The following is a 14,881-nucleotide window of genomic DNA, read 5'->3' on the forward strand; positions in this document are numbered from 1 at the left end:
TGCGAGAACACAACATTGCAAGCAGTCAGATCGAAGCGCCTGCGCCTTCTTTCTGTTTTTATTGAACCACTAAGTCGATGAAACTGGCATCTGATTCACTTATGTCTATTTTAACTCCATATAATAAAATTCATGGATATTCCTTGCCATGGTCTTAGTCATACGTGTTATGTGTTCTGCCATCTGTGTATACAATGCCAGTATAATGGCGACCTGTTGAAGAGGAAATTGGGTGCCACTCCGTGTTAGTATGGCTTCACACCAGAACTATTTACCAAATGAAATTAAGATCGTTATCATTTTATATACGATTGATATTCTAGTACTTCATATTCTCCCTAACTGAACACGTGTTCAAATGATAGATGTTCCCAAAAAGCTGTTCTCTGCCCGAGTAGGGAGCATCAGTAAACACTACAATGGCATGCAACACCAGGCTAATTCACAAGAACCCGTCCTACGCCGTTAGCGGCTATTTGTATGGATAGCAGATGTAGAGTATAAGAACATATGTATATGAAGAGAAATAGGGGTTTAAATATAGCATAGGTTTAGGTAGAGTAGCATGGTTTTATATAGGAGCACAAATCAATGTAAAGATGCATTCAGGTGAACACAGGTTTTGGTATAGGGGCACATGGGTTTGAATGTATGAAGATAGGGTTTGGCATGCGTAGGAGCACATAGGGTTGAATGTATGACCATGGGTTTTGGTATAGGGGCACATGGGTTTGAATGTATGAAAATAGGGTTTGGTATAGGGGCACATAGGTTGAATGGAGTAACACAGATTTAGGAAGAGTGTCTATACGTTTGAAAATGTGAACGGGGAGTTTGGTCTCTGGGCTTATATTTTAACATAGCAGAACTTAGGTATGTAGGCATTTCAGTTCGACTAGAAGAATATAGATTGTATAGGATCATATATAAGAGTTATATGATTGGAATTATACAACTGAATATATGAACTTAACTTGGGCATTTGGGCACATATAGGAACATAACTTTAGATCTAGGGGCATACAGATTTGAATATAGGAACATGGCTTTATATGTAGGGGCATACAGGTTTGAATATTGGAACATGGTGTTAGATCTAGGGGCATACAGGTTTGAATATAGGAACATGGCTTTAGATCTAGGGGCATACAGGTTTGAATATAGGAACATGGCTTTAGATCTAGGGGCATACAAGTTTGAATATAGGAACATGGCTTTAGATCTAGGGGCGTACAGGTTTGAATATAGGAACATGGCTTTAGACCTAGGGGCATACAGGTTTGAATATAGGAACATGGCTTTAGATCTAGGGGCGTACAGGTTTGAATATAGGAACATGGCTTTAGATCTAGGGCATACAGGTTTGAATATAGGAACATGGCTTTAGATCTAGGGGCATACAGGTTTGAACATACATACAGGTTTTGAATATAGGAACATGGCGTTAGATCTAGGGGCGTACAGGTTTGAATATAGGAACATGGCTTTAGATCTAGGGGCATACAGGTTTGAATATAGGAACATGGCTTTAGATATAGGGCAAACAGGGTTGAATATAGGAACATGGCTTTAGATCTAGGGGCATACAGGTTTGAATATAGGAACATGGCGTTAGATCTAGGGGCATACAGGTTTGAATATTGGATCATGGCGTTAGATCTAGGGCATACAGGTTTGAATATAGGAACACAGATTTAGGTTTATTGATACATATCGGTTGTATCATTGGAACATAGGTGAAACTAAATGGACATATGCTGAATCTGCAAGTGTAGGTGTACCTGTGTTAAATGTTTAAAATAGATGAATGTGGTGTATTGTAGTTCCGTACATATTTAAGAATAGGTGCATATATTCAAATACAGGCACGTATTTTAACATGTAGGGATATGCATAAATAAGTTGTTTATCGTACATCAACGACAGTCCTATGCTCCTACCACCAAATTCCAACTTATTTGCCTACTAAACCAGATATTCGACATATTAGGATATGTAGTTTCCCTGCACGATGGCAAAGGATGAACTAAATTTAATAGTTTGTAAATAATTTGTTAGTTCAGCAGAGAAACTGTACTGCTTCTGATTTGTCCCCACCATGTTCTCCAAACGTACAGACTGTTGTAGCTTCTAGGGTTTGACCTCTGCTCAACCCTGATGTAGATGTTATCTCTGACTTCTGTATTCTGGCGTGATCAACACAGTCACATAGATGTCAACACGTTGACCAAAGGCAGAGCAGCCCAGAATAGAATATGTAGTTTTGGATAAAATGAAACCTAGAATACATATCAATTTCTAATGGTTCAGTGGGGCGGAAGGCCTAGTGGTTAAAGCGTTCGTTCGTCACACCGAAAACCTGGGTTCGATTCCACACATGTGTACAATGTGTGAAGCCCACTTCTGGTGTCCCCCGCCGTGATATTGCTGGAATATTGCTAAAAGCGGCCTAAACTAAAAACTCACTCACTAATGGTTCAGTGACAGATGAACAAACAATAACATTCGCAAGGTAAGGACGGTTGCATTGACAATTCACAGTGAGCTTGTCTATGAAAGGGATTTCTAAACGTAAATGGTTAGAATGAAACAATTAATCAGAATATTTAAATCTTATTCTCAGAGAAACAGACGTTGATATAGGCTTGTCTTCTTATAGCTATGCGTCATGTGCTCAAATGTATGAGTTTGAAGGAATCCATGGATCGGAGGATGTTTTCATTTGTTGGCGTTAATTAAGAATGTATGTATAAACTGTCATAAGTTAAGCTGGAAGATGTGTTTGTGTAACAGAATATAGGCACATGGAGCTTCAACCAAATGTATGTATAAACTGTCATAAGTTAAGCTGGAAGATGTGTTTGTGTAACAGAATATAGGCACATGGAGCTTCAACCAAATGTATGTATAAACTGTCATAAGTTAAGCTGGAAGATGTGTTTGTGTAACAGAATATAGGCACATGGAGCTTCAACCAAATGTATGTATAAACTGTCATAAGTTAAGTTTGGAAGATGTGTTTGTGTAACAGAATATAGGCACATGGAGCTTCAACCAAATGTATGTATAAACTGTCATAAGTTAAGCTGGAAGATGTGTTTGTGTAACAGAATATAGGCACATGGAGCTTCAACCAAATGTATGTATAAACTGTCATAAGTTAAGCTGGAAGATGTGTTTGTGTAACAGAATATAGGCACATGGAGCTTCAACCAAATGTATGTATAAACTGTCATAAGTTAAGCTGGAAGATGTGTTTGTGTAACAGAATATAGGCACATGGAGCTTCAACCAAATGTATGTATAAACTGTCATAAGTTAAGCTGGAAGATGTGTTTGTGTAACAGAATATAGGCACATGGAGCTTCAACCAAATGTATGTATAAACTGTCATAAGTTAAGCTGGAAGATGTGTTTGTGTAACAGAATATAGGCACATGGAGCTTCAACCAAATGTATGTATAAACTGTCATAAGTTAAGCTGGAAGATGTGTTTGCTGGAAGAGCTGTGTTTGTGTAACAGAATATAGGCACATGGAGCTTCAACCAAATGTATGTATAAACTGTCATAAGTTAAGCTGGAAGATGTGTTTGTGTAACAGAATATAGGCACATGGAGCTTCAACCAAATGTATGTATAAACTGTCATAAGTTAAGCTGGAAGATGTGTTTGTGTAACAGAATATAGGCACATGGAGCTTCAACCAAATGTATGTATAAACTGTCATAAGTTAAGCTGGAAGATGTGTTTGTGTAACAGAATATAGGCACATGGAGCTTCAACCAAATGTATGTATAAACTGTCATAAGTTAAGCTGGAAGATGTGTTTGTGTAACAGAATATAGGCACATGGAGCTTCAACCAAATGTATGTATAAACTGTCATAAGTTGCTGGAAGATGTGTTTGTGTAACAGAATATAGGCAATACATGGAGCTTCAACCAAATGTATGTATAAACTGTCATAAGTTAAGCTGGAAGATGTGTTTGTGTAACAGAATATAGGCACATGGAGCTTCAACCAAATGTATGTATAAACTGTCATAAAGGCACATGGAGCTTCAACCAAAGTATGTATTAACAGCCAAATGTTGTATAAACTTTTGTAAGAGCTGGAAAGATGTGTTTGTGTAACAGAATATAGGCATGGGCTTATGGAGCAATGTAAGTTAAGCTGGAAGATGTGTTTGTGTAACCAGGCAATGCTTATGTATGTATAAACTGTCATAAGTTAAGCTGGAAGATGTGTTTGTGTAACAGAATATAGGCACATGGAGCTTCAACCAAATGTATGTATAAACTGTCATAAGTTGCTGGAAGATGTGTTTGTGTAACAGAATATAGGCACATGGAGCTTCAACCAAATGTATGTATAAACTGTCATAAGTTAAGCTGGAAGATGTGTTTGTGTAACAGAATATAGGCACATGGAGCTTCAACCAAATGTATGTATAAACTGTCATAAGTTAAGCTGGAAGATGTGTTTGTGTAACAGAATATAGGCATATCAACCAAATGTATGCTTCAACCAAAATGGTTTGTGTAACAGAATATAGGCACACGGAGCTTCAACCAAGTGGTTCCCATCACTATCTGCAGCGCATGTTGCGATCAATACATCCGTACAACTGACACTACTTTCCAAACAAAGACGTTGAGGGCGTGCAAGCATGTGCCACACAAATACAGATGGTATTTAATATCAGCACTTTACTTTCCTTGTATCTATAGCCTGGTCTGTCAACCGCAAACATGGACAATTACATGCAGTTCAGTGACGCATACCTTTTGAATCTGGGCAAAATCTTTTCTTAACAATCGTAAAACAATTTCTCCTTGTTGAAGCTCATTTGAACAATACATGTGTTTAGACGTTTGTGTATTACGAGTACTGCAGCACAGGCACTGGGGATGTCCAGCGAGATGAAATGAGTGAGTTCAGTTTTAGCAATATTCCAGCAACATCACGGCGGTGGACACCAGAAATAGGCTTCTCATATTGTACCCATGTGGGAAATAGAACTCGGGGTCTTCGGCGTGACGAGCGAACGCTTTAACCACTAGGCTACCCCACCGCCCCTCGAAATGAAAATGCCATGTTATGATCTATAATCTATGTAATAATGTATACACAAATGTATCTCTGTAACCAAATTCAGTTCATCCTGTACAGCAATGACCTTTTATACAGTAATGAAGCGTTCGTCATAAATTTGTAGCCTTGAAATATTGACTTGTGGTCATCACTCACGTGGTTGAGTGTTTTCATGATACATAATCGATTTTAAAAGATGGATTTATTTACAACAGCCGTTCCTCGTCTATAGATGCAACCATGTTACCATTTCAGAAGAATCGTCAAGGATTTCAACATGACAGACCATATTTGTATTTATTGACTTCTGTGACGGTTCTAAAGGGCAAGATATTAAAGTCCCATTTCGTGCAGCTGTTACACGCTCACTGGCGGAGCAAACACGGGAAGCACGGTTCCTTAATTTGGTCTGTGGTGGCACAGCATGCGTGCGTACATTCGGACAATTGTATAGTGCAAGATGGTTCCACGGCAAATTAATGCCCTATTGCCACAACCACGTACAGCACAGCGAGTGGTCACAGTTTGAAGTCAAATGAAGAAATGAGCAGAGTTTATTGTTTTCCCGGTGATTGTTGATTACTCTAGAGGCCATGGGGACTCTCTAGGACGTAGGGTTAGACGTTCTTTGGGATTGTCCCCTGCATGCATGCATGATGGCGGACAATGATGATTAGTTTGGTGACGTACAATTAGTTCTGGGATGAAAATAGAACTACGACTTATTTTAGCCAAATGTTTTAGGCTTGCGACATTTAGTCCCTGAAATATTTAATCCTATCTAAAAACTGATATCTTACAACAAAAAAGTACGGAACAAATCCAAATAGAAACCAGTACAATGTTTAATGTCAGAGCATAGAGCTGAGGTAATCTCGGCTTGCCGAATGTAGTCAAGATTTGAGTTTCCTTTCGGTCTGGGAAACAGGCTTGGTTTGAACAGCATGCCTCACATCAGGCCGCGTTTCACGCAACACCGCTTGAGGTTTGTTTTGTGAAGAAAAACGAAAATGGCGTCCAATGTAGGAGTCGGTAGATGTCCGCCTGTTGTCGTCAGTCTGTTAATCTTCGAAACACTATTCCGCAATTCCCAAATAGATCTGGAGCGAGTATAGTGTTGTAAGACAATGGTACTTACATTATACCTTTATAATGTAAATGTTGTTGGGTTGAAATTAATAAATGTTTGTTTGATATCCGACTGCTTGTAATTCCTTGAATTCGGAGGGGCAGTGGGGTAGCCTAGTGGATAAAGCGTTCGCTCGTCACACCGAAGGCCCGGGTTCGATTCCCCACATGGTTAAAATGTGTAAAGACTATTTCTGGTGTCCCCCGCCATTTTATTGCTGGAATATTGCTAAAAGCGGTGCAAAACTAAACTCACTGACTCCTTCTGGCAAATTGTGCTCTGACATATCTAAAACATTTCACCAAAAGGTGCTTAGTGGCCTTCTTCGCGAGTTTTGGCAAATTGTCGAATGTAATGAAAGTCACTGGGGTGCGAGTTATCGAACATCAAGAGTGTAAGGGACCGTTCATAATATATGGCTAGGAGGGGTGATGATGATTAAAGCATGTACAATGTGACTGCTCCCCCCCCCCCCCTAAAGTGTACGTACAACATAAGTGACCCCACCCACCCACCCCGCTGCATGTCATGTACAAAGTCAATGACCCTCCCCTACCCATATTTTTAAGCACAATTTAAAATATTTTTATGTACAAAATTGATGCCCCCCTAGTCCATGTGTACAAAATTGATGAACCCCACCACCCCACCCCCTGCCCCCACCCCGGAACAGAATGGGTGACCCCCTTCAAATCATCATTTTCTCCATTCGCACACAGCAATATTCCGGCTATATTATGGTGGTGGCCATTATGAGCAAACATAAAGTGAGTGAGTTTAGTTTTACGCCGCACTTAGCAATATTCCAGCTATATGGCGGCGGTCTGTAAATAATCGAGTCTGGACCTGACAATCCAGTGATCAACAGCATGAAGCAAACATAGAGCATTCAACATACTTTAATCGTAAAATCGAGCGAACAGTATTTATCATAGTGCATCAGGCCGATGTGGGAGAAAAGTTCTGAATGATTCAGGTCACAGACATCTACAACTTATCCGGTGTTGACAAAATATAAAAATGATTATTTTATTTACTTCAAGAAATATATAGAAGTTGTTTTCTGTTTCGACTTCGAACATCTACTTTAAAGTTTATATCGACTACGGGTTTATATGGATTCAAAATGTCAAACCATATCTAAGGTTACCAAAATAATGACGGCACCAACTTGTGTGACGCAGAAGTTCCATCTATTACATATTCCATGGTCAGTAATGGGAGAGACTCCACTTTGTAAGAACTATAACCTATTAGCGCCAGAATCATTCACATTGTGTGGAAATAATGATCATGTTATAATTTGCCCTACAATATTCCCACAACTTTGACACCCGTGAAGATACGGGTACGAATTGGTCTTCAGTAACCCATGCTTATCGTATGAGGCGACTAACGGGATCGGGTGGTCAGGCTCGCTGACTTGGTTGACACATCGTATCCCAATTGCGTAGATAGATGCTCATGCTGTTGATCACTGGATTGTCTGGTCCAGATTCGATTATTTATAGACTGCCGCCATATAGCTGGAATATTGCTGAGTGTGGCGTTAAACAACCAACCAGCAAACCAAAAACGTTGAACCGCTGCATCAGCCGGATCATTTATCATGTTCAAGTTATGCACCAATCAAATTGTACCGCTTTTATTCCCGTACAGAAGGTTCAACATATATCAAGATGACACAGAATCTGTTAATTTGAAACGCATCCGAAATGAGCAGCGAACAGATTTCAAATATTTTCAGACATGACAGACATGAGACATCTACTATAGTATAGTATATATCTGAATCCTGTTCCGAACCTTACAACAAATGCCATCCTTACATTAGAACAATAGCGGCATTGTTCCTACACTAGCATGCGAAGATGACCTCTGTCGGCGATTTGTTCTCTATGCATGTATCGATAGAGTTGTGAATATCCTCTTGGAAAAGAATCTCTCACCTTTACCACATCTCTTTGCTCATTTGAATACAACACTCTTAAAGCAGATGGAAATGAGTTTCATTAGTGCGTCTGTTCTGATTTAACATCTCACCGAGGTAATGTTGGAACGATGCGCATGTATGTGAGTTTAGAGATGTTGACGTGACACAGATACCCAACACCACCAAACCATGCTGAACTTGTAATAGTTATAACTAATTAGTTACCTGTTGTATGCTGGAACTTTCGTCGCTAGTTTAACTGCTCTTGCATTACTGAATGACTTTAATTAATCAATCACAATCAAGTATTTACTGAAGTCGTGGTAGAATTAAAGTTTGCCTAAGGTTTATGTATGCTGTTAGGTACACAATAACTGTTGGCCCATCAATGTTGTTAAGTTTGTTGCGTAAAGTAGTTAAAACTTTACTGAACCGTTTGCTTTAAAGTCGATATTATCTGACAAAAAGGAACTTGTATTGTTTTTTAAATAGCCTACATTCATTCACTGGAAAACGAAACAAGGTGTAAGCGAATTCAGAATCTAATACCCTTACCAATAATCAGAAGCTGCCATTAGAATAAGGTATTGTACGGCCAACAGTGTCATACATTGACGAAACAAACTTTTCCACAAAACTGTCATAAATATATAGACCACCTTCAGAGAACCCAACGCTCACTCAATGGCATATATTGCCTGTTTTTTCTGCATAAACAAAGGGGGTTCGTTACTCATTTCCTAAATTCTCTTCGCATATCAGAACATGTATAACAGATGTGATTCATGTACCATCAAACACAATTGCACGTTCTAAAGAAAGTTTTGGTAAGTTTCAGGATCTTTCAAACTCGACGTCTAATTGTATCCTCTATATATGCAATTCACTTTGTCTTCTATGTACCGCAGTAGGCTAATTGCAGCACGGCTTCAAAGGGTAAGGGAATGAGCCAATTTCCCTCTGCAACGATCCTAGTTAATTCTTAGCGGTGTCGTGAGCTCATCTATATACCTGCTTGGAACTGAGACGCGTCTAATTATACACGGAGGGTGCACGATCACACACCACTATCGTCATGGTCACGAGATCTCATTTCTTTGTCTTCTTTACGCGAGAGTTCCAACCACCCCGAACCATTACCATAGTAACAGGGTTTAAGAGCCCTTATGGCAACAGGAAATCGGCCGTTGCCTGTTTGTACATAGTCTATGAGTGTATGTCGAGGCCGCCCGGGGCGATATCTGATTTATCACATTCCACGTGAACGGTGCCTGTCACCCAAATCTCCCTCTGCGCACATCACGCCCAATGCTTACCTGCCGCAGTCAAATTACCTTCGCCAATACCTTTCCGTCGTCTGCTACTTTGATAAGCCCCGCGGCCATGTCGGCAAAGTGCTGGAGCTTCAGATATGCAAAGGAATTCGCGATAATTCAGATAGTGAACGAGAGAAAACGGTAGCTACTCAATGACAGACGAAAAAAAGACGGAACTGATGGGTTTATAGATTTGTTTATTTGCACGTCTCGTGCTGTAAGCCAAAAACTGTCATTATTACTGCTTGTTTCTACTTTTACATCATATACTTGGACAAGGTCCTTTGCGGAATATACGTGTGATACATATACACCGTTTGATCTATTCGATATTGTTTTGATAATGCTTAATCGCGAATTGTTTTAAGACTTAAGGCCATATACTTAAATGTAAACACGTCACAATTACAGAATGTGTCATCGATGTCAAAGATGCTGCTTAAAGAACATGTAAACATCTTACAGGAAACATTTCATTAAACCATGCGTCAAGTGTGTAGTGCAAGGTTCATTCTCAAACCCTCATTATAACAATGGCCGAGTTAGCAGTAGTCAGTAGTCGAAACCGACCAGGAAAGTTGACAATTCCAAGGTAGCTGCAGTAGTTGAGAAAATGTCGTCTTCCTGACCCCAGGTTCACCTCTGACTGGCACGGAGCGGTGGGTTAGAAGTTAGAGGCACATTGACCCAGCCGTGTTACCTGTAGCGTCCCACTGTCACACGGGATATTAGCTACACCGCCATGGATAGACCGGGCCAGTTCCATCGTGGACACGGGTCAGTGGGCAGATACATTCTGTGTGGCTTTAAACATGTCAAATGTAAGATTGACAACTGACGAACTGATGCATGCAGTTGTTTTCTTGTAGGAAGAGAACTGCTTGTTGTTTGTTTGATCTGTTTCAAGGAGTACAGTTCAGGACACATTGATTTGTGGAATGAAACTTTCATTCAAGGTACATAAAACTTGGCGATTGCATTAAGATATGTAATAGAGGAATAGCCAGTCTATCAGAACAGAACATTTTTCAACTTTCAGGCTACTAACGGTGGCATATGAAGTTCAGTGTACAATATGCTCACAATCCATGCATGATCGCTGGCCATTTGTAGTTTTATTTTAACATTGCTGCCAAATGATTCTGTATCATCCATACAAATATTTCAGCATGTATATCTGGTTCGAGAACATTGGGCGTACAGCACCACGTCTCTACCCCAACCGATTTATGTACAACCCCCACCTGCACCTTATACCCCCGGGATGTGTACAGTATCGCTTGTCTCTACTCCGACCTATGCCGTCACGTCCACGTCTCCCAGTCCCCACCCTGGGCTGTCCCTGCGAGTCTCAGACCACGTCTATGTTTCCCCTCACGACCCCAAACATACTACTACGGCTCAATATATTTTGGGGGCAGGACTTATATATGTTTATTAGTCTGTCACACAGCACATGCATGTCTGTAATATTTAGAAAGTCTAAATTACAACATTTTCATAAAACTGAGAAAGTTCGTGGCTCCATCTTATTTCATTTTTAGGATAATCTAACAACAGTTGGTTTATGAATGTTTTAGAGACTAGATGTTAGCCTGATCTGCCATGTTCTGCGTGTAACAGGAACGTAATCTTCGAACAACGTGGGCCCTGCTTCTCCCCCAACACCTGAAACACGAGCGTTCTGCGAAACACCGGCAACATGCACTAGGTCGGCCCTTCCAGAGTAGGCTACGCTTCAAGTGCTACTAATTGTCCAACAAGCCCATAATACCCATTACGCCATCTAAAGTATGTGTATGCTGGTTGTTAGTTCCAGCAATGGCAAGGAAACGCCTGAGTAATATCACGTCATTAGCGTTATCTTATACCGAAGTGTGGTGTTCTGTATGTTGCGTAATTCCACGAACACCGCCAATCTGTTTCCTACATTTTCATGTACTAGTATATGCATAACTGTCTTGAGAACGTGTTCGGGGAGTTCCAGAGACAATAACGCTGACCCAGCGTCCGTGTTGAGCTGAGCTTGTAATCGAAGCCGACTTCATGACTGTCTTGGTGTTGGAGTCAATTCATCTGAAATGATAAAAAAACAACTATAAAGAAGAAGTCCATCCACCTGCGACAATTCTAGGCTACATGTTGTAAACTGTAAAATGATGATGGTTGTTCTTCAATAAGGTTGACCTGGACTACAGAATGCGGAACAAGGTCGAACGAGGCAAGCCTTGAAACGGGGTCGCAGCACGCTACATTTAGTGCTTTAAGCCCGGACGGCCATTCTCTGTATGGTCTTTACAAATAGTCACACATGCTGTCCACGTCTGAAGTTTGGCCCCTCTCACAGAAACTGGCTCTCTTTGCCAGACAAAAAGACAATGACTGTTTATGTAGGCTAATTTCCAGCCCATCCCATACCTCATTGATGAAAAGTTGTCAACTTTTACCGAGTTACAGCAATTTCTTTAGATGGAGGTGATAAGTGCCGGTATCGACCAGCAACACGTATACAGTTGTCAACACCGCTTGCTACACGCAACTGTTGCCATGTCCTACATTGCTATTGCATAAATCTCCCTTGGGTACAGGTGTAGTGTATTGCACCTACTCCTTGCAGGGGATGCTTAACAATGCAGCGTCCATTGCTGCACCCAATGGGGCGTGATTGATATTGTCCACGGGGAGTAACACGTCAACCTGGCAAACCCTGCATCCCCCAAATATTTCCAGAGAACACCATTAATACTGACCACTGTGTTCATGCCGGCGGGTATTCTAGCATGAACATAAGCCTTGAAAGGAGGGCCTGGGGCTTGGCAATTCCACACCTCAGTGGGCAAAGACAAAGACAGGTGACCCAGACTTCTACCGTTAGTCCGAGATGTAAGCCTGCTCATCAACCATATCATTGTATACCGTGTCAATATTGACACACCGTTTGTGAATCTACCTCATTCAGTGAGGGAACAATAAAACAGTGAAGACGTGAGACACGTCAGACCTCTCAAGTCTATGAGGAAGATAGAATATTTCTAAAATTCATTGATTTTTCTTTAGAATTCTTTAAATTGTGCACATTGTTTCCAGACTCAACGTGTGTAACAAGCTAACAACATATTAGTTTCGAATACGTACTTCAGGTCTGACGCGTCAACGTTCACGGAGAGATGTGTATAGTCTAATGGTTTAGGCGCTCGTTGGTCAGTAGTTCTAATCTATATATGGTAGCGCACGTTATTGGAAACAACTTGATGCGATACTTCAAACTTGATAAGTTCCTGAACAATGATCGTTGTTTGATGAACCTAAGAGCAACTTCAGATTTACAAGAATTCTCCTTAAAATGGATGTTATTTTTCAATACGCTTCAATGCAATGGGCCTTTGAAACCGTCAGATGCTTGTGGCAAAGAAAGGATAAATCAGTGAGAGGGTGAACTGGGTTAAACGTCCCTTTCCAAATGTGTCTGATATACGCCAAGCTGACGCAGCTGCAAATGTTTACCACTTAAACTCAAGTCCATGGATCATATCTGTTCGGAAATATCCTCGAACCATTATGCTAATCAGCCTCGCACGCATGCAGTCTACCGTACCCCCATAAGCGAACCACTGGTTCTTTCAACTCCCACAGAAATGTCTACTTCTGCACGTGCTAATGTACTCCAACATTAGAATATTCCAAGAAGACGTCAACGACATGTCGGACGTGATTATACTGGTACCAGCATCCTCTTACATAACATTTCCTCTCCAAGACAAGAGAATCTCTCGCACCAGTTCCACAAGCGCCGTTTATTATCGTTTATAAGGGCTCCAATTACATGTTAATTAGGGCCAATACTGATAATTCTCCCCAATGGCCCCCTGGATAGCGATATCAAACATATCACGTGTCACGCTTCGTTATTTGAGAGGTAATAAAACTTGTCGGATGATGACTTTGGACACTGAGGTTAATTTTATTTGTTAATTAAATCGGTTTTGATTTTAGATAAGGGTTTTTGAGTGGCTAATCAGATTAACTTTTATAAATCTGTAAAATTAATCTTTTATTATATTCTTCGTGTGCGATATTCTCAAATATTTGATATTTTTTAGATCAAATGTATTTTCTATGAAGATAAAAACAATGTATGCATATATGCCCAGTAAATAATCAAATACAAATGTGTTTTTATAATAATCTTTCCTGAAAGGGTTTCTATTATTTGCTAATTATTATTCAAAGTAAAAGTGTTTACTTGTACACTGACACGGGTTTGTGATAAACATAATATCTGCTCAGCTGTGCGTGCTGTTTATATACGACATTGTACTTTAGGAGATGTCATACTTTTTTGACAGACCGGAACCTTTGGAAGTACTCGATTTCTTTCAGATAGAAACTTTGGTGATTGCAGTTGAAACATACCTCGCTACACCTTTGTCTGGAAATTCTGGATAGCTACAATGCATGACCTGGCATGATTTGGCTTCTTGTAAGAGCTGAGTACAGTGGATCAGATGGTTACAGTGTGTGGACCTGCTGATTGTGTGTCTTTTGTAAAAGCTGAGTAATGTGGATCAGATAGTTACAACGTGTGTCTTGTTGTAAGAGCCGAGTAATGTGGATCAGATGGTTACAATGTGTGTCTTGTTGTAAGAGCCGAGTAATGTGGATCAGATGGTAACAATGTGTGTCTTGTTGTAAGAGCCGAGTAATGTGGATCAGATGGTTACAATGTGTGTCTTGTTGTAAGAGCCGAGTAATGTGGATCAGATGGTTACAATGTGTGTCTTGTTGTAAGAGCCGAGTAATGTGGATCAGATGGTTACAATGTGTGTCTTGTTGTAAGAGCCGAGTAATGTGGATCAGATGGTTTACAATGTATGTCTTGTTGTAAGAGCCGAGTAATGTGGATCAGATGGTTACAATGTGTGTCTTGTTGTAAGAGCCGAGTAATGTGGATCAGATGGTTACAATGTGTGTCTTGTTGTAAGAGCCGAGTAATGTGGATCAGATGGTTACAATGTGTGTCTTGTTGTAAGAGCCGAGTAGTACGGATCAGGTGGTTACAATGTGTGTCTTGTTGTAAGAGCCGAGTAATGTGGATCAGATGGTTACAATGTGTGTCTTGTTGTAAGAGCCGAGTAATGTGGATCAGATGGTTACAATGTTTGTCTTGTTGTAAGAACCGAGTAATATGGATCAGATGGTTACAATGTGTGTCTTGTTGTAAGAACCGAGTAATGTGGATCAGATGGTTTACAATGTGTGTCTTGTTGTAAGAACCGAGTAATATGGATCAGATGTTTACAATGTGTGTCTTGTTGTAAGAGCCGAGTAATGTGGATCAGATGGTCACAATGTATGTCTTGTAAGAAGTGAGTAATGTGTATCAGATGGTTACAATGTGTGTCTTGTTG

Source organism: Haliotis rubra, unplaced genomic scaffold, assembly GCF_003918875.1.
Source record: "Haliotis rubra isolate DU_JTF1 unplaced genomic scaffold, ASM391887v1 Scf599, whole genome shotgun sequence".
NCBI classification, from domain to species: domain Eukaryota; kingdom Metazoa; phylum Mollusca; class Gastropoda; order Lepetellida; family Haliotidae; genus Haliotis; species Haliotis rubra.